This window comes from Melanaphis sacchari, unplaced genomic scaffold, assembly GCF_002803265.2.
Source record: "Melanaphis sacchari strain LSU unplaced genomic scaffold, SCAv2.0 Contig0_pilon_pilon, whole genome shotgun sequence".
In the NCBI taxonomy this organism is placed as follows: Eukaryota; Metazoa; Arthropoda; class Insecta; order Hemiptera; family Aphididae; genus Melanaphis; species Melanaphis sacchari.
The window spans coordinates 26,040,070-26,061,168 of record NW_020270366.1 but is presented as its reverse complement, the minus strand read 5'-3'; the positions used below and the strand labels follow the sequence as shown (position 1 = coordinate 26,061,168).

The following is a 21,099-nucleotide window of genomic DNA, read 5'->3' as shown; positions in this document are numbered from 1 at the left end:
ACTTAATTTCCTGGCTACAAAGTACAGTTTATAAACGTTAATAAATGTGGACGCCGGACGGTAATCAGTGTTGAAAATCCGTGTAGGTATACATTTTATCTTTTTATTTTTGCGTGTACCTATATAATATTAAATACATTTGCTTATATAATTTTTCTTTAGTATATTTAGATATAATCCCAAATCATATAATGTTTGAATTTGATTTTTATGATGTAAAATTTAACAAAGACCGCGAAATTCTATTATAAATCATTGTATTTCAATATGATGATCTACAATAAATAGAAGTTATTTAAATTCACCTAGGTATACATTTATTTCCAGAAATACATTTAACTAAATTTAATACGATTTTATACTAATATTAATGTATTGTATTTAAAAAACAAATATTATTATATATTTTAATTTTTTTTTATAGTGTATAAGCATTTTATATACATTAGAATTTAAAATTTAAAGAAACATACAATATAATAAATGTAAACATTTTTTTAAGAAGAGAAGATTGAAATTTGAACATTTCAATAAATTAAATCACTGTGTTTTTCTATTTAATATGAATTTAAAATCTATTTTAACTTTAAGTAACTCTAATAATATTATAAATAATATAATAAATTATAAATACGTATAATATAAAGTATTATAGAATCAAGTTTGTTTAAAACTTAGTTTGAAAGCTTTTAAAACCCGCTCGTTTTCATACTAGCCATTAATGAGTTTTAAAATAACGGATTTCAAATAAATTAAAAATAAGTTTATAATATAAAAATTTAACCCTTCGAAATTGCATAAAAAACAATATGATATAATATTATACTGTTATGATTTACGAAATTAACCTTAATTCTTTTATTATTTTTTCTGCAACTATCATTCATAAAATATTTTCATCGAGTAGGGATGCTCAAAGTTCCGTCGCGAAAAGCATGTATACAAACTTCCGAGTTCCAACCAACTGCTGTGAAAACGTCAACGGCTTGTCGACTATTTCCGAGTCCGGGTCTGAACAGTGAACATTACAGTATTGTTAGATAAATCGGTGAAAACGTCTTTATCTTTTATACTTACAAGTTACTGATACAATTTTACACATCCAAACGATCGTCAATATACAATGTGAACCCGGAACTGAGAAAAGATTGGACGTGACTTCACCGCAAGACAATTTTCTAAGAATAAAATCTACCGTATGTCCATGTCATCAAGTACGGATGTCAGTGTCATCAAGTATCATCGGTCGTGTAACCAATAAAATATTTCTGCATTCACCAAATACTCGTAAGTAATCATACTTAACATCTCCTTCTAGTCCTATTTCAAGAAATAGGTTTATCCAAAACTTGTGTGAATGAGTATCTACAATTCTACAGGATATTCACCATACTAAGTATTGCAATGCATTACATTTTTGTAATGATGTTTAAACTTATCATAATATTATATAACCACCGCGAGTATACGGGTAGGTATGTATCATATTATAAATATTTTCTTATTACGCTCGAAATGCAAAAACCTGTATAGTTTGTTCTATAATACATACAGAGTTAGGTACCTACCTATTTTGTCGTTTACTGGACTTGCAGCAGCTATGTATACCTACATACAAATTTATAATAAGTAATAACTACGCATAGTACGGCATTGGCGGTACGACGCAGGACGCACAGAGGACCGTCGGCCAATTACTATTGTTAGTCGTACATCTAGGCGGTGAAACAATAGTCGACTAGCTATGCGTTATAATATTACGAATGTGATTTCGATTTTTTTTTTCTTCTATTTTAAGCCGACTTATTAGTGAAGCTTCCCATTCATTTTGTATTAATATTATTTCTATTATTGTTGTTATTTGTTGTCGTATTATTATTATCGTTATTATTACTATTATTATTATTATAATGTAAGAAATACATTTCGGTTTCGTTGCCGTACATACGACGTACTTGTATATATGCCGACAAAGAGATATACCTCTGTGTGCTGAACTTGAACTCCTTTCAATTATGATATAGTTACCCTAAACAGTACGATCTCTGCATAGTCTGTATACTATTTTTACTATACGTCAGCTATATTGTATATGTATATTATTGTGTAAAATAAACTAATGGTCAGTCGGTCTATCATATTGTCACATTAACATGAATGATAAACATTATGAACATAATAAAATATATTATAAGCAATGCAATATTTTGTATACAGGCGACAAACTATTTATCTGTATTTAATAATAATACACGAAACCGTCGATAAGTACCTACCCGAAAAGAGTTTATTATATAGTAAACTATTTCCCATTTTAAAAAGATCCAGTTAGATATAAATATACAATACAAACGCTACAAATTATTTATTGTTATTTATCTACCAATATGGTATGCTACAATTATTTTAATAATAATTATTCATTTCTATTTATATAATACGTTTAAACATTTTTTAATTCTTGAAAATAATATCTTGAACAATTGATTTTAACTCTTAAATGATTATAAATAGGTAACTTTTTCAGAGTTTAGGTAACTAGTGATTCTTGAAGATTAGTAGGTGGTTAATCGAGGTTATTAGTATTCACTATTCTGGAGTCATCATTTTTTATTAAATACCTATTAAATCTTCAATTTTAAAAGCAATGCTATAAAAGGTACAAAAACAAAATATATACATCGCATAAGGTGTAATCTAGTTTGGCTTACGCTTATATCTTAAGACAACTACGGTTATATTTATATTTTATTACTATCTTGAAACAATATGCTATATTAAAACTATAAACTCTTCATATTCTTTCTTTCAGTAGGTTCCCTAAACAGTTGAATAGAATTTATGGTGAAACTGATTAAAAGCTTCTATTAATGATGTTTTAAACTGAAAATTGCAAACATATGAATAAACCAAACCAAATAAAATAAAATAATATAATAAACCAATATTTTAGTTCAATAAAAATTGAAAAAACTAATTAAATCAAGATCTATACCGATTTTAATAAATATCATAATTTTTATATTTTTATTCTCATTTTATTGACAAAATATTATTTAAGTTTTTAGAATTTTCAGGAATACCTACTTACTTAATTTTGTTTCGATATAAAATTTAAATAGTTTAGTTTGGCTTAAGTTAAAACATAATTTGTAAGCTTAATTTAGTTTTGGTTTATCCTCAAAAAACAAGGTTTATCAGTATCACTAATACTAACAATAGAAAATATATTTAGGGGGTTACAAACGGTGAGCAATTTCAACTAAAATGTATCAATATTTTATCAATCATACTGACTAACCTAGTTATGCGATTCTACTGATAAAAATTAATTTTAATTTATTATCATATTTAGTTGAGATTCATTAGACCACTTTTTTAAATGATGTTTTCTAATTCCTACAAGTCTGGTTTAAATATTTAAGATTTATGAAATTTTATATGTTGTTTATTTAAAGTTTTAAAATATAATCTGATAGATTTCAAGTATACGTATCATCTAATTCAAATCACTTTTCAAAAATACAATATTGATAAAAAGTACATATACAAATGGATATTTCGACAACTAATATTTTAAAGTTTAATACCACATGGGACGCGTTGTAATGATGACTTTTTACATGTTTATCATGCCACTGCAAAAATACTTCTCTTTTAATCTAATCCTTAAAGTTTTTGGATATTGAAAGAATACATGTGAATAAAATTAAATTATGTCTCTTCAAAATTCCATAAGCTTATGGAATATGTGGCATGTTGGAATTTTGATTTGAAAACTGCGTTACAACGACATTGTGAACAATTAGTTCACTAAATATACGAATATTATTTGTTTATTACAAAATTATTTTCATAATTTTTAATACACCTGCAGTAACCCTAATACATTTAGTCAATGTTTCTTAGCACTAATTTTATACGTGAAGTTATATGGTATATAATATTACGCGGTTTATCATGTATAATGAAGCTTTAAGTCCTTTAAGAGGTCTATTTGTATTCAAAATAAATATAAGCTTATTTTTTAATATCTCGCAAAACCAGATAAGAAATTATTTATGGAAATATATATATATAATACCATTGCATGGATCAACCTTCCTTCAGTTTCCTGGTAAAAAAAATATAATAATAATAACTTAATGACATGAAAGTAAAATTAAAAAATAAAAACATCATTTAATATCTACAATACCAATCCTATACTCAAGGATAAACGATTTATATACATATATTAAGCGCATAGGAATGAAATGTTTAATAGGTAACGTACGAGATAGTACCTACACGGCCACACTTATTGTTTCCTCTAGTCTAAAATGCTCCTAGCAAAATCACTATAAAATATTATAATACGATTCACATTTAATGCTGTATCGAAACGCGGAAAGGGTTAGGTTATGTTGTAAATAAATACAAAGTGTCTGATGTTTTAATTTACCCAATAATTTTGTTATTAAGTAAATTTAATTTTTTTATACCAGTGTCTAGTAGTGATCATTATTATTATTATTTAATACAATTCTTACTTTCTACAAAAATAAACTATAGGTATATACAGACACCCATATATATATAGATGCCTACATACATAGGTCGCATGAATTATGTTTTTAATTTTGTTGTACATTCTAAGCACATACTAATATTAAGTTAAAATTTATTTGGATTTAGATACTGATCTCGATGGGAATTTTTGTACAACGAGAAATGACATAATGTCCATATTATGTAGGTATGTCAAAACACTTGTCTTGTTGCAACTAACAATTATTGAAATTTCTTTTAAAAATCTTAAATTTAATAATAAGTAATATCAAGTCAATACAGTTTATAACTTACAAGATTATTAAATGTATACATTGATGATTGATACTTACCTATACAATTAGACATAAAGATTCAAGTTAGCTTTGGATTCGCAAACAATAATTATAGGTATATAATAATGTTGTAATTTTGTAAGATTAAAATGTTATAAAATGAAAATAAAAATAAGACACACATTTTATTATATGTAATTACTATTTAGATATAATTATATTATCTTTAAAAATAGATTAGGTTATACATTACATAAAAATAAATTACAGCCTAAAAGATTTTTAAATTCAAATCTCACAACACGCACTGTTATTATTTAGTAATATTATGTATTATAATAGGTATAGGTAAAATGTGCAACGTGTATGTGTATTGCATATGCTATATGCATTACATGAAAGTTAAAGCGCGTAACCTTTAGTAGATGGTGGGTAGTTCATATTCAATGATAATAATTATATTATATAAGAATAAACTAATTTATTATATGAATAATTTAAACTCGATATTATAAATATTACAAAAATGAAAAAGTTTGTTTTTTAAAATGTATATATTATGTATATTGTATGTGTATATAATACATATTATATTTAATATATAAATAGAGTTAACTATAGTTTATTATTGTTGTTATTTTAACAAAATAATTAGATCAATAAAAATTGGTTTTTCTACAAAACATTAATCATTATTTTTTAATGTCCAAACTTCAAGTCTAAGATTAGTTTAGGTTATTTCATATCAAATTAAATTATAAATACAATACATTTCAAACGTATATACTCAATTCTAGGGTGACCAGATATATGTCTGATAAAAAAGGAGAACGTTTCTACAAATTATTGTCCTATGAGAAATGATAGATAATTAGTAAATAGTTGATTACATAATTTAGAGGTATTCGAAAATTATCGATTAAAAACATCCATAAAACAAGAACTTTTAGGTACCCTATAGATCCAATTAACAAAATAAAATCATTTTATGTGCGTAAATATATTGAAAGTAATTATCTACATTAACTATAAATTATAAAAAAAACCGATAAAACGTATTTTATATTATTATTATTTTAATTATCTATATAGATGGCTAATTCATCAATTTTTTATTCAATTAATTATTAAAAATGGAAGTATGGTTATATACAATTTCCATACTAAATTCCAATGAGCTTACTTATATTTTAATACAATGATATTATGTACCAATTTATAAATAACTGAAACCAATTTTAAGACTGTTTAGGTTATGTGTATTTTTAAAAAACTGCATATCTAAATGTATCAAATTCTATGTTGTGCCCTGTAAGTTATAATTGATTTTAACTGATGCGACAGAATACAAATTACATTGACAAAAGCGGATGCGAATGTCACGTTACTCTATATCTATGGACTGTTATTATATGGATGTATGCAAAATTGTGAGGTCATTGTTTATAATCAATTTTATTTATACTGAATGGCTGAATAGTTGATGATATCATTGTCTTATACGTTTATACATCTATTTATGTAACTACTAAAGAATAAAAGTTAAACTTATATAATTAGTTTGCTTATTTATATTTATATGAGGTAGCATTATTGTATCACATAAATACAAATTGATTAAAGTTAAGCTTTATACATATTAAATCGTTCGGTTAGAAATGTATAATATTGTATAATAATATAATGTATAATAGGTTTGTAATTTTTCAAGCTGGAATTGCTAGATAAATATTATATTGTGTGTTGTATTAAGTTTCTATATATTTAATTATAAATAATTACAGTATAATTATTGATTAATTTACTTAATCTGAAAACATTATTTTTCAACTTAAATTTTTAAAACTTTTATTGTTAGTCATTTTATGGGTGGTGTGTATCTGACACAACGACTGTGACGTCATTGTTCTCCTCCTATAATAATTATACTGTAATATTTTATATTACACATGTAAATAATATGTTGTCATAAAAACTATAATATTCTGGCTATAAGTTATATTATTCATACCAGGTTAACGCATACAGATATATTAACAATAGATAATATAATTATTTACTGAAAAATATTACAGTTAAATTTAAAATCATATTCTTTAACAACCTACGAAGCAACAAAAACCTAAACGTTTCAAATATTTTTTTATATAAAATACAATGAATAAAAATAAAAATTATTATTATTTATTTTTATTGAGAAATGGAAAACCAGTGAACATCTATAAAGTACCTATAACATATTTATACTACAGTATAGTATAATACCTACCTACCTATATAGCTACTGTCTATATTATAAGTTTATATATCGTCATTCGTTCTGTAATGAAAACCTTCGGTCTTATTCATAAATCATAATACTGTATTTCGTAATAAAAGTTGACTATATACTATATATTTTTTATATTTCTCAGCTTACCCGTTTGAAATCTGATGTTGACTGCATTCATACGATACCTAAACGTAGTATGTCTTTACAATAAAATCTACTTTTATTCATGAGAATATATTTTATTATATGATATCTTCTAAATACTGATAGCAATAATAATATTGCAATTCTACAGCAAACTCGATCAAGTTCAGAAATAAATTAAATAATAATATGTCATGACGTACATAGGTTGAGATTATCTAACACATAAGTATTCGATAGACATTTTCATCATATTTCTTTTCTAACTGTGAAAAATAATTTAATTAATTATTATTACATCGTACCAAAATGTTAGTGTTTAACAGTGTATTTATGACGGATGCATACTTTTTTAGTGTGCTATGTAAACCACGATAACTAAATTATCTGCATTGGAATTGCAATAACATAGCTATAAAAAAACCGTGTTATCTGTCTTTAAGTCCTTGGTATTCAAACCGACGCCCACTCCATACTCAGGGTTTCATTATAATATTATAGTATGGTACCTACCTAATATCTATATGTACACGCTTCAATAGCAACATTATTAAAGGGTATTAAAATAATTTTGCAACAAAAATTAAATATTGTTTACCGTTACGGCATTATCATAAATTTATGTAAAATTTATACATAATAAGTAAATAATAGGTTTATCAGTTTATCAATAAAAAAAAAAACTATTTATAAGTTTATAGAAAATTTTCAATAAATTTAATATTTTAAACTGAATTCAACTAAACACGATAAATGATAATATAATACTCTAATAAGTAATAATAATAATTCCCATTTTTGTTATTATTTTGTAAACATGCGTTTTATTAAATTTTAAACACTTGTCTATCTAATTGAGACACTTCTAAAATAAAACTATTGTCTATTGTATTTAAAAATCCAATTCATTAATATCTATATTTTTTCAATAATCGGGTATTAGTATATTATATCAGAATACGTGTTGTATACTAATAATTAAATCATAAATGGACTGCAGTAACTTACAAAAAATATGGTATTTAGGCTTAAATGCCTGACAAAACTGTAAAAGATAGGTTGGAAAATTTTTAATTTCGATCCATTCACTGTAAGTTTACTATGTTTTAATCAAAAAAATTTTTAGTATTTTTTTTTCAGCTGAAATTTTGCAAATAAATAATTAAAATCTGTTTTAACAATTTAAACTAATCCAACTTACTAGGACCTACATGTCCTATTATTTCATCAAGTTTTGACAAAATTATATTTTGTAATACGTCATATTGAGTGGTTTAAATATGACCACAAGACTATATTTATCCGATACCCATAGCCTATGCGTACGAAGTGCATTAATAGAAATTCATTCATACGAACAATACAATTTTCCAATCTGACACATATTATTACATTAATATTTTTTTAGGTACTGGTCATACACTAACAAGTCACCAAAATAATATCGTTTACATTTGCTTATATTTTTCTCCATACTAAGCAAACTCCTTTAACTTTTATACCAAAAATGTAATATCACAAGTAATCTATAGATTATTATTTTATAATACGCACCGTGTATGAATGTAGGATTGTATTTGTGTGAGCTGTAGGTACTCGTAAGTAGGCGACCATGTACTGTGAATGTTCTTGAATGTAAATGTGGCTTTATTTTAAACCGTCGTCAATATACGCCTCCCGCATTCTGTGCGTATTCCAGATACCGGTCCCGCGCGTTAGATGTTGGTATTTTATCTAACAACCATCCCGCATAAAAAACAAACACGCATTTATCAACGATAGATGTTTTACTTTATTCCACAACTTCATAACATGAATACAAATTGTATCGTGTGAATTCTCAGATCAAGATATTCAGCATAAATCGGTATTTGATGAACCCGCGGTTAACGAGATAAGAGAGCGAATTAATGTGTAAATGTGTAATACACTATAACAATATACACAATATAGATCTATTGAATTAAAATATTATGATTAATATGCATTAAATATAAATATTAAATAGCTCAATAATTGACGATTATGTTATTATGTCAATGTGTATTATGCATATTTTTGTACAATGATTATTGGGTATATCGCTTGTAATATAATGATTGTTAATTGATCGAGTCTCAACACCACCAATTTTTATATGTTTTGATTAGTTATTATTAATTGTATAGATTTAACGATTTATGTACTTCGAACAATATTTCTTCTTGAATCACTTTAAATTAATTTAAATTTAAAATAATTAAACTTTCAATAATTTTATTGTAAAAATTTAAATTTATATATTTATTTAAATATTTTTTTTTTCATAGACATTATAGCTTTCATTGTGATATAAATAGTATATAACGTCTAATGTACCTACATAATATTAACATAGATAATACATATTTGTACTATTTATTTGTTCATAACCATACATTGGTATGATTCTGGCCCCTAGCAGCAACTAGTATATAATAATATATTGTAAGCATGTACTATACCTACTATAGGACATAGGTACATTACATAAGGAGTATAATATATAAAATATTAAATTTTCATTCATAAAATGTAGGTCTATGATGATAACAAGCTAATGTCTCCACTAAAATAGAAAAACGTGATCATAATAACTGTAGCTGGTACAATAGGTACCATCATAATGTTTAAGTTAATTCATGAAATAATACATACCTACTTTGTACTCATATTTTTGTACCTATTCTATGAATACATATAGGTATATCAGTATATGAGTCATAACTATTTTAAAGAGTTTTGTTGAGTTCTCTACTTAAACTTATTACTTTTTTCCTTAAAATATTTATGTACATAATATAACCAAGGTGAAAAATAATTTAATATTTAATAGTGATTATTATTTATTTATTTTTTATCTATTTATGAACATAAACTTATTATCAATACAAAATATAGTTTGATTGATTATAAAATATTTAAATTAATTTAATATTCGTTATTTTTCTAATAAAAATAAATTGTAATAAATTAAATGATAATAAGATAAATATTAAGTTACAAATCACAATAGTAAGAATGATAAAAATGATCAATTGTATAAAAATATATTATTATTGAAAATATAATGACTTTTTAAAGATAATTTATTTTCATTTTCTTTTTAATAACGTTGTAATTAAATTATACTAATTAACACTTTTGAAAAATCATTGTTTCAAAGAAAAACAAAAAAAAGATTTGTATTGATCAAATGAGATTGAAACTATGCTTCAAAAAAGATATTTTTTTTTATTTAATATATCATTGAATAGGTATTATTTACGTTATAATGTTTAAAAATATATCTACCGTGATAAAGCCTGGATTTATTACCTGCAATGTTAGCAATAATCTTTTTGTGTTTACGACTGTTTTTAGTGTGGTAAGCATTTCTTTCATATTGTCACACCGATACTATTGTCATGTTTAATATAGTTATAATATACTTAATATAGTATACCTGACGGCTGACATATACTATATAATACTATAAAAACAGTGTGCAATATCACTTATCAGTAGGTATATACATAGGTTCATTTCATTCAACATTCATATTGTGCATAGATGCGTAAATAAATAGATTTGTGTTACATATTGAAAAAAGTATAAATTAAATATATGAAATATTAAAAAAAAAAAAATAATAAATAATAAAAATGTATGTATACCTATTATTACAACAGTTATATTACCTAATCCAAATCAGTTAATCTGACGAGTGAAATAGTGCTACTTTTCTGTGTGATCTCAAGCCGCTATAATATTTTTTTTAAATACATGACCTTTAGATAGTCAATAGCTTCAACTTGAGAAGTAATTCAGATACAATAAGAAAAAAAATTTCGGATTCATTTCACCAGTTTTTGTATTTATATTCGAGATGCAAGTGATGCAACTATATAGTAAGAAGTCGTTATTGCTCATAAAGGTAAAATAAATTATAAGTGTAATATGTATGTTTATGCAATAAATTGTAATTAACGAGATTTCATTTAAATAAAGAATAAATAAAGTTTTTAGTGTCAGTAAAATATCGCTATAGGTTTTACTCAAAAAATGATTGATTGAATAATAATTGACTTCGGTGTTAGAGTACGATTGTCCGCCATGCCTAACCAAATTTAATTACAATTGTATTTTATTTTTGACGTATCAATCTTCTACTCATTATTTTATTTTTTTTTTTTTAACTTACCAAGTCATGTGATATATCATGTTATACATAGATATATGTTTAATTTATTTTTTAAGTTGTATGTTGCGAGATTAATATATTTAATTAAGATTAATTTTCTCTCTCTTGCACTAGACAGTCTTAGAAATATCCTATTACATTATAATAATATTTTACGAGTATAAATATTTTTAGAATATCTACATATAGAACCTAAAAATCAAAAAATACCACGTGTAGAAATTATTTTTTACTAATTTTCAATGTAGGTTTAAGAATATTTGCATTTTAGCAGATATCTTTTATACTTTACAATTATATAGGAAATAATATTTAAGAACTATCTGATTGACCAATGACCATACACAAATCTTTAAGAAAAAATAAATACGTTAATATAGATTAAGTGTTAAATACATTTAATTAATATAATATATATTATTATGTTTTTAAACTATTAATAATTAATCTGATATGTGAAGTTGCAATGGCTACGTTAAGTCTAGAAACCATTTGTTATTATCTAATTAAATGAACGAAACACTATGACCTTTAATCCACGTAATCATTTATTGAACATGAATTATAATATAATCTTAATGATTTGTCTATTTTAAGTTTTCAATGTTTCGTTAAACTCTGGATAGTAAATAGTTATACACCTAAAATAAATATATTTACCATCTATACACTATTGTAAGATCTCAGTATATAAAATATGTCATGAAATTAAACAGTAGGTAGGTAAACCTAGATTTGTATGATAAAAATTAAAAACAGTATTTAAATTTAAGGTGCCATTGTGGCATTATTTATGATATTTATTATTTCTTTCAGGGCAATTGTGCAGAACATTAACTAAACAGTAAATTTAAATGAAGTAAGTATATTTAAGTGTCAAACTGTAAATACTTTTATTATTATTGAGCGAGTATAATCAATAAAATAGCTTAAGTACAATTTTTTGGTATTATATGATAAACATTTTATCGAGTATACCTACTTTTAATTTTTTTTTATTGATTTAACTTTGAGTTGTATATGTAAATATTATATTAGGTATATATATCGGTTACCAATCAACCTTTTTTTTTTTTTTTTTTTTTTTAAAAGGAATAAAAAATTTACTTATTGTTAATCAAGGATATATTGAATTCTGGATTTTATTTATCTATTAACATTTTAGTTTATTATTGGCACTTTCAAATACATATACTATATAATAAAAAAAAGTTAGCATTCATTATTTAATAAATCATTTTCGGTCAGGTTTTCACCGTACACGCTTATCACAAGTTTTCGTTTCATTTCTAACTTAACCTGTGGAATAAAAGTAGTATAGTTTCTATATTATGGTTTAAGCATAAACTATTATTTTTAAAACATTATAGAGGTTAACTGATATGTTGTATTAGAAACAAACCAAACTCTTTTAGGTACATATTACCGTTTTCTTTCGAATTTCAGTTACAATATTTACCTTAAAATACAATAATGAAACAATATTTTGAATTGACAATGCAAACTTTTTAAGTATTTGTAAGTATTTTTAAAAATATTTGAATTCGGGACATTTCAAAAGATTTTAAATATTTTTTTATATATATGTAGAGGAATGTGTAGGTAATTGTGTGTGCTCAAATACATTTGTTTATTCACATTAAGTTTATTGCTTTATTGACTATATTTTTGTTGTATGGTAGGTACTACAGCAGTACTTTATTCTTAAATAAACACAATAAATGCACTCGTTTTACGGAATTTTCACAGAACCACAATGCCACAGTGTAACCCTTTAAAATTCCTAGATATACCCAAGCAATCTGTTCCGATTTCTAAGAAGGACACGACAAAATACTAAGTATTTCAAACCCATTTATTTTGTTCAAATGCATACATTTTATGATTAACCAGTAATCATTATTATTATTACAACAATCAATTTAAATAACATCGTCTTTAAAAATAATTCGTGCATATACACCGGATAACACGCCAGACCTACGCGGGAGCCATTAAATGTTGTACTGTATCTAAAATAACCTAACCTACATTAAAAATTTGTAAACAGAATAAACAAAATATTCTGGATTCGAATTTATCGCAATAACAATATAATATTATATCGATATCAATCGGTGATTACTAATAATCATAGCGCGATAGATTTAAACCGTCGTGTTTCGACAATGATGGAGCCAGACATCGCGCCAATTTTTCTTGGCCTCTATGACGCAGCCGCCACAGATACCGCGTTGTTGTGGTATAAAGTGGGGATATCACCGGTTAGCGTTGTGTGCGCGCGTGTATGCACACACGTTTAGGTACCTAACTGCAGACCGCGACCACGAGACTGGTTTCCCACTCACCCGGCTGTTGGTAGATCGAACGCTCGTCAGTTGTTCGTTGTGCGTGCGGCTCGAAGCGTAATACGGATCGTAGTAATATATATATTTTTTTTTACTTAATATTTGAGTTTATGACTTTAATATATTATACACACTTCGTCGTGTACAGTGATTCTCACTGTTGTTGTTGTGCACACATTTTTTTTTTTTTTTGATTACAAATATTCACTTAAATATTTTTCCTTGCGTGTGACGTGCGAAACTTACGTATGTAGCAATTTCCGCCAGACTCGTCTGCCCATAATATACATGATACATCTACAAACAGCACGTCGGATGATACATTAACGGTAAGTCAACAATATATTATTATTAATTATTTGGAAGGAATATTATCAACCCTTTCATTTGTCGTACAGATCGGCCCGTATAGTATTTTCTTCATGATTCTTCTAGAAATAATAATAATAAAAAAAATATGTTACTTATTTTAAGACGACCCGTAGCATCGTTTGAATTCAATTCAGAAGAATTTATATAACTTAAAATAAATTATATTACGTAGCTATAGCATTAAGTATCTATGAATGTTAAATAATAGTTAAACATATATAAATTATAATTTATAAAAAAATAAAATGTATAATCTGCCGACGCTCTCACATATTATAGATGCACTATTTTTTTATTGCGATTATAACATATTATCCCAATGTCCTCGAATAATGGAATGGATTATTTGACATGGCTTGAGTATTTATTTACACGTTGCACATATTGTTCTGAATTCTGTCTTCCTTCTACTTTGGATAGATAATTTTCTTCCACCATGCGTTTTATACGTTTTATTCTAATAAGAAGGAAACAGTTAAGAACTTAAGTATTACAAATTATTTGTATTGATATAATTTTATTTTTTTATCATTTTTTAAGAATTGTTACTCGAAAAAAAAATTGTAAGCCTTAGTCATGAAAAAAAAAAGAAACTAAATCCTTCCCTAATAATATTATATTAATACACTTTTAAGATATTATTCACTGCGTGCTGTGTTTAGTGTTTACAAACTAAGCGTTATGTATACATGTAGTTTTATTTAACGTCGTAGTTTTTTGAGGATGTTAAAAACTGGATTATAAGATTTATAATTAATTAATGAGATTTGTCTTGAACATTCTCAAGTCATTTACATAATAAATAATTTTGTTGTTTGGTTTCACCGTATTTTTTATAAATGCAGTCCTTAGAAAAATATTAAATAAATACATTTTATTTCTTTTTTGAAATTTAACTATAGAAGAAGTTGTAATGTTTGTGTATATATAGATGTCTTAAAACTACCTCGTTTTCTCCATAATAAAATTTCTTAAAAGTTAGTTATTTGTTTATTCATTTAATGAAAGCTGTAGATTTTAATTTGTGTAAAAATTTAAATTATAGTTCTGTTTTTTTTGTTTTAGAATAGAAAATATTGTTTAATGTTTATGTTTAATACGATATATAGGCAACTATATAGGGTATTTCAAATTGCATGTGATAAAATTGATGAAAATTTGGGAGTGCATAAGAATTCACTATTTTAGTATATATTTTGTCTAGTTGTTCAATTATTGACAATTATAATTTTGCTTGTTTTTTAAATTATATACGTTAAAAATTGTCTGTCCAAAACGTGGATTAACTTTACAGAGTCGATATTAACTCCGTGATCAGAACAAAAGTTATTTATAATGATTAAATATAAAATTAAATATTTACCCACATTTTGAAAGAGTAAAAAAATACTGTTTGTTATAGCTCTGGAGTTTTGTATCTGGTAAATACCCAAAATATTTCCCTACCCGTGGGATATAATATTGTTTACCCATGATACGTCACTAAGTAGGTATAATATACAATATTGCCATTTCACCCCTGCAGTGGTCCAATCACAACAGTGACCTAACCGACGTGTGACTGTTTCATTTCTTTTCTTCTTTTCTTTTGTGGTATATTTTGGCGTTTCTCTTTGTTCTCATTCAAATATGCCAAACACATGGCCCATATTATAATGTTTTTTCTTGTCCACTGCCCGCCGTGTCCCACCTTGATTTTTCTCACATCTCAAATTATCCTCAACCCCTCTAAATAAAATAAACCGTGTACTGTAGTCATTATATTATGGCAAGTTTTAAGTAGAGTTGTATTTATATTTTAATTTCTAAGAAAATTTAAAATATTACAACCTTTCGTATTTATTATTTATATTTTATATTATAGATTGAGTCTAAATGTAATATAAAATAATGTATATAGATACTTACAGGTTATATAAATGTTGAAATTTCTATTTTTGATTAAATGTAGACATTATCTATTCGTTTAACCATTTGTAATTTTAATAATCGACGTTTATTGACGTATTTCCTGATGGTGAAAATTGTATACAAAAATATTTATTTTTTTAAATATTTTGTTTATTTATGTACAACATAAAAAATAATAATCTTGTTGACATTTTATATTTTTATCCACTGTCTTTTTTTATTTCTAAGAATATTTTTAGGTCAATAATTTTCAGTTGTCTTATGTCTTATTGATTTTTTTCTAATAGTACGTTGTACCCGAATATGTTGTCCCGTCTTATTAACATACATCATAACAAATTTGCATTCAGCAAAATGTATTGTATTCTGTTAGTTCTAACATATTAGAGTCAATAATTATAGGTATATCAAATTATTATCAAACTTAAAAGTAAGAATATTATCTAAGACTTATAGTGATATTTTAATTTTGAAATGAGTTATAGCTGTAAAAAATATTGAAACTTTTAAATGCTCATTATAAACTTTAAAATAAAAATATCAATAAAAGCTTACGTGATGATTCTAATGTTAAAGCTAATATTATAAAATGGATTACATTGAACGCAAATTTGCAGTTTTATTTTAGTAAAACAGAGACAATACATACAGATATGACGTTCTCTTCAGATGCTTACATATAGTTAAAACTGGATAGAAAAGAGTAAGAAATTAATAAAGTATGCATTTGTAATTTATAAAAGGGTTGATTAAAATATTTAATATATTATACTATATAGTGTATAATGTATACTATAAATCGATCTGCATATATATTTTTAACTTAAATTTTAAAACACTAAAATACAATAATAATCAAAAATTATAAATACTTTTCCACTGAATGCTAGAATAATAAAAAATAAAAAATGTTGAAAGTAGATGTAAATTTATGAAATGTTGTCTTTGTCCAATTTATCATAGGTTCAAAACTGTCAAATCTTGTTTATATCTTAATTTCAATAGTCTATGAGTCATGATGGGTGCTTATTAGTTTTCTGAAGTTTTTCTACTTATGCGTTTTGTTTAATATACATATTTTGTATTTCACTTGTAAGCATTCAATATATTTAAAAAGTGTTCTTTAGTTCTAAAGTGTTATAGATTGTATATTTATTATATAAAAAAATAGTTTATATTTGCATGATGGGAAAAAATTTAAAGCACATCCTTTTGTTTATAGATATCGTTTGAAACCGGAGTGTAGTATACCTATTTCAAAAGTTCAAACCGCGTATGTTTGTCTGGTGATTATTAATTCTCCCAATTTTAATGATCTCTGTACGCTCTCCCTTGTCTACTTAAGTATTACCTGAAGGGTATGAAAATTCTCCCAAGTCCATTATAATTTAATGTTTATAATAGTATAAATGTACAGATTTAAAAAAAAATTTAAGTATTTTTGGGTAATAATAAAAAAAATAATACTATAAATCAATTTCTTTAGGTGTGAGCAATAATTATAGTTTAGATAAGTACTGATACTAAAACGAATAAGAATTAAATTTAAAAAATATAATTATAATTTTTATTTTTATAATAATATGAATAAAAAAATTGAAATCTTAACGTGTTTTTTTTTTTTTTTTTGTTGAATGCAAACTATTTCAATTTTTATTTTTATCAGGACTCTGGGTATTTTTCTATTAGAAGAATTCACCGTACATTCAATACTTACCTGATTTTGAGTATAGCTACCACTGATCTAAAGGCTAGAATAGTAGTGTAGGTTATTTATATTAAATTTAAAAATAATAGATAGAAAATTGCACTTTCTGACATATATTTTAATACCTTTTTAAATTTTTTTCTTTGCATTTTAAGATACTGTTGTGAAAATCGAAAATATAACTCCCACAAAAGGGAAAAAAAGTACGAATCGTAAAACCAGTTTATTACTTGCATCAATGAGAATAATCATAATATACTAATACAATACTGTACGTTTGCACTAAGTTTAGTATCCTTGATGAAAATGTTAAGGGCACCGCCAATGTTTTTGTGAAAAAACCAACTGATAAAACTAAAAAATACAGTCATAAAAATAAAATTTTGACTTAATAGTCATATTTTACATTGAACGTACGACTATTAACACGTTTTTGTGTAAACCTGTTACCATTGAGAAAATAATACATATTGTTTATTTGTATAAGTTTCAAATTTAAAAAATATATAAATTTCCCTAATAAGCGAAATTGGGCAAACTTCTCAAGAGAGTTTCAGTTCCCTGATGTGTTTTTATAAGTATAGCATAATAATCCCACAGGAGGAAGTTAGAAAAAGTATATTAACCACGTAGCTTAAGATATATAATAATAAATCGGTCTCGTTTTGTTTAAGGCCTTGAAAAGGTCATTAAGTTTTTGGAGTGTCATATGAAAGTATTTGCGCCACTGCTGATAACTTATATTGGTATTGTATGCAAAATTCAAATAATATATCGTATGTGTTATTCAAACATCGACATTTTTTTATTATACCGTAGATAATATTTTCCTTTTATATATAGTATAATACATATATAATATATATATTTATATATTTTACGGAAAGGAATTTTGCCATGCTTCATTAATATATAAAATATATAGCAATCATTTTGATTGAAATCTCTCAATGTTTAATTATATTTTATATACATAATAATTAGAGATATGGTTATGTACTGTTTGCCTAATTTAAAAATTGCGTGCTTACTGTTTAAGATTAATGATTAAATAATACTTATAGTTATATCTATTGTCTGTTATAGGTACTATTTTTTTGTGAGGCATATAACTATATAATGTGATAACATTTTAGTACTTTAAATTTTTACCATTACAAATAGTATTTACTCTTATGTAATAAACATGTTTTTTTTATATGGACGGGTAGCTATCGATGTCAATATGACTATACGCAATAAAATGTGGAATAAACTTTTAAACTGGCTGAACTAGCTATGGTAGGTACCTACGCTGCATAATATTAGCAATACATATATATTATGTTATATTTATGGCACAGTTATAAGTCTCTTTTTAGATAAAGTGTTAATTCATTCATATCAAGTAACGTTATAGTAATTATTTTTGCTTTTAATCGTACAGGAAATTTAGTTTTTTTCTTCGCCATGAATCTATTTCTATATAATATATTAATATAATCCATTACCTATCTAGAATGCTTCAGAAACTGAAGTCGAAAAGCAGAAAAACCGCGTTGTGGTTGTGTATTAGTGTAGGTACATAATTATAAGCATTTTATGAAACACTGGGTAGTAATGTAATTTTTATCCTAATCATAATGTACACGATATATGCCTCTGTGCATGTACCTATCTATACCTATAATAAGAACTCAGTTAGTTTCGTTTCCTGTTGTCGTTTTTAGAAATAGTGTTATGCGCTTAATTTTATGTATATATCGTATATTATACAAAATACAAATTACAATCACCGAAAATAATATACAGCGGCACAATACGCTTCGCGTTGGCCCGGTGTTGGACACGTGCGCGCGCGCGTATAGCATAATAATACTATTATAATATAGAAGGAAGAGAAAGATAAATGAGTAGCGGAGAGCTGAGAGGAGAGTTGATGGAAGAGAAATGTACGAGGAAATACACGTGCCCGTCGTCTGTTGTGTTGATCGGCGGTAATAGTGACGGCGGCGACATTGTCGGCAAGTGGGAGTCAGCCGGCCGGCAGATGTGTCTAAAGAATATTATTTAGGTAGGTACGCTATAAAAAAAAAAAGAAAAAGTCCCGCCAAAATGTTAATGTTTGTGTAACACTGGTGGTGGTATGTCAGATAAAACGTTTTTAATGATTATTTAATTTTTCAAACCCAGTCAACCGTGAAATCGAGTCTTTTTTGAAAAAAAATATGTCTTGAACAATGAACTATATAATATTATAAATTATGTATAATAACATAATACATAATATCCCGTATCATTTATATCTGTTAGTTGATTTAATTAAAAATTAAACGTTTTAATTACTTTTTATTTTTCTATTTTTTTACGATTGTTGTTATCATTTAAATATTTATTTACCAATCAGAAGTCTTCGATGATATTATACCAACCCAATATTAGGAAATCATAATTAGTGAATATAATCGCTAAACGGTGAACTAATTTATAACGAGGATTACATTTATATTTTTATTATACTAAAAAATTGTACATATCATGTAATTTAAAAAAATACTTTTATTTAATCCGTTACTATTATCCTATGTATTAAATTCCTAAAATTTTAATTTTAATCAATAACCTGTTTTTTACGAATCTAAGTGAAATGTTATATTATACAAAAATAACGTACAATATTTAGTATTTATATTTATTATTTATATATTAATTAAAATTGGATTATATTTTTAATTAAACGGCTTTATAGAATCGTTTAGCGGTAGTTTCACATAAGTAGATTAATGCAATAAGACAATAGTACATAATATCAGAGGCGTTGTTTGGGAAGTAATATACAGACACTAGCAATATTTTAAAAATGCCAATAGGCTGATCAAATCAATTTAGTAAAATAATTACATACAGGATATGTGTTAAATATTAATATATATTATGATTCTTAAACCCCAGTTTTTATATTATTTTACATATTATATGATAATGTTTATAGCTATTTCAAACAAGAATTGTATTCTTTTTATTTTACATTTCAATTTCCGTTTTTCTATAGAATATATAATTAAAGCTAGCTTTAAAATTAAATATTTATAATTAATGTTTGATTTAGTAGGTTATGTAATGAAAGTGATAATTACTAGACAGTGTGCCGCTACGTCGTAAACCTTTAAAGATACAGTATTGATAAAGTAATGAGTAATGAGTGATATACACACTTTTTTATTAAGTAATTTTACCAAAATTCACGTAAACAGATCGACATCCATTTTATGTTCTATCAAATGCTAACATTTATATTTATTTATAATATGTTATAGACATTTGGCCATTTGGTAACT

The 21,099-nt window shown here is 25.2% G+C and overlaps 1 protein-coding gene across 2 annotated transcripts in view; it reads left to right on the top strand.

Annotated features, from left to right (window-relative positions):
- The first annotated feature begins 13,798 nt into the window (after positions 1–13,798).
- Positions 13,799–21,099, top strand: part of LOC112596437 (rho GTPase-activating protein 7) — a 102,900-nt gene continuing 95,599 nt past the window's right edge. For both annotated transcript variants that reach the window (XM_025342312.1, XM_025342149.1), the window contains exon 1: positions 13,799–14,120. The gene's annotated coding sequence lies outside the window, so the exon portion shown is untranslated. The remainder of the gene's footprint in view (positions 14,121–21,099) is intronic.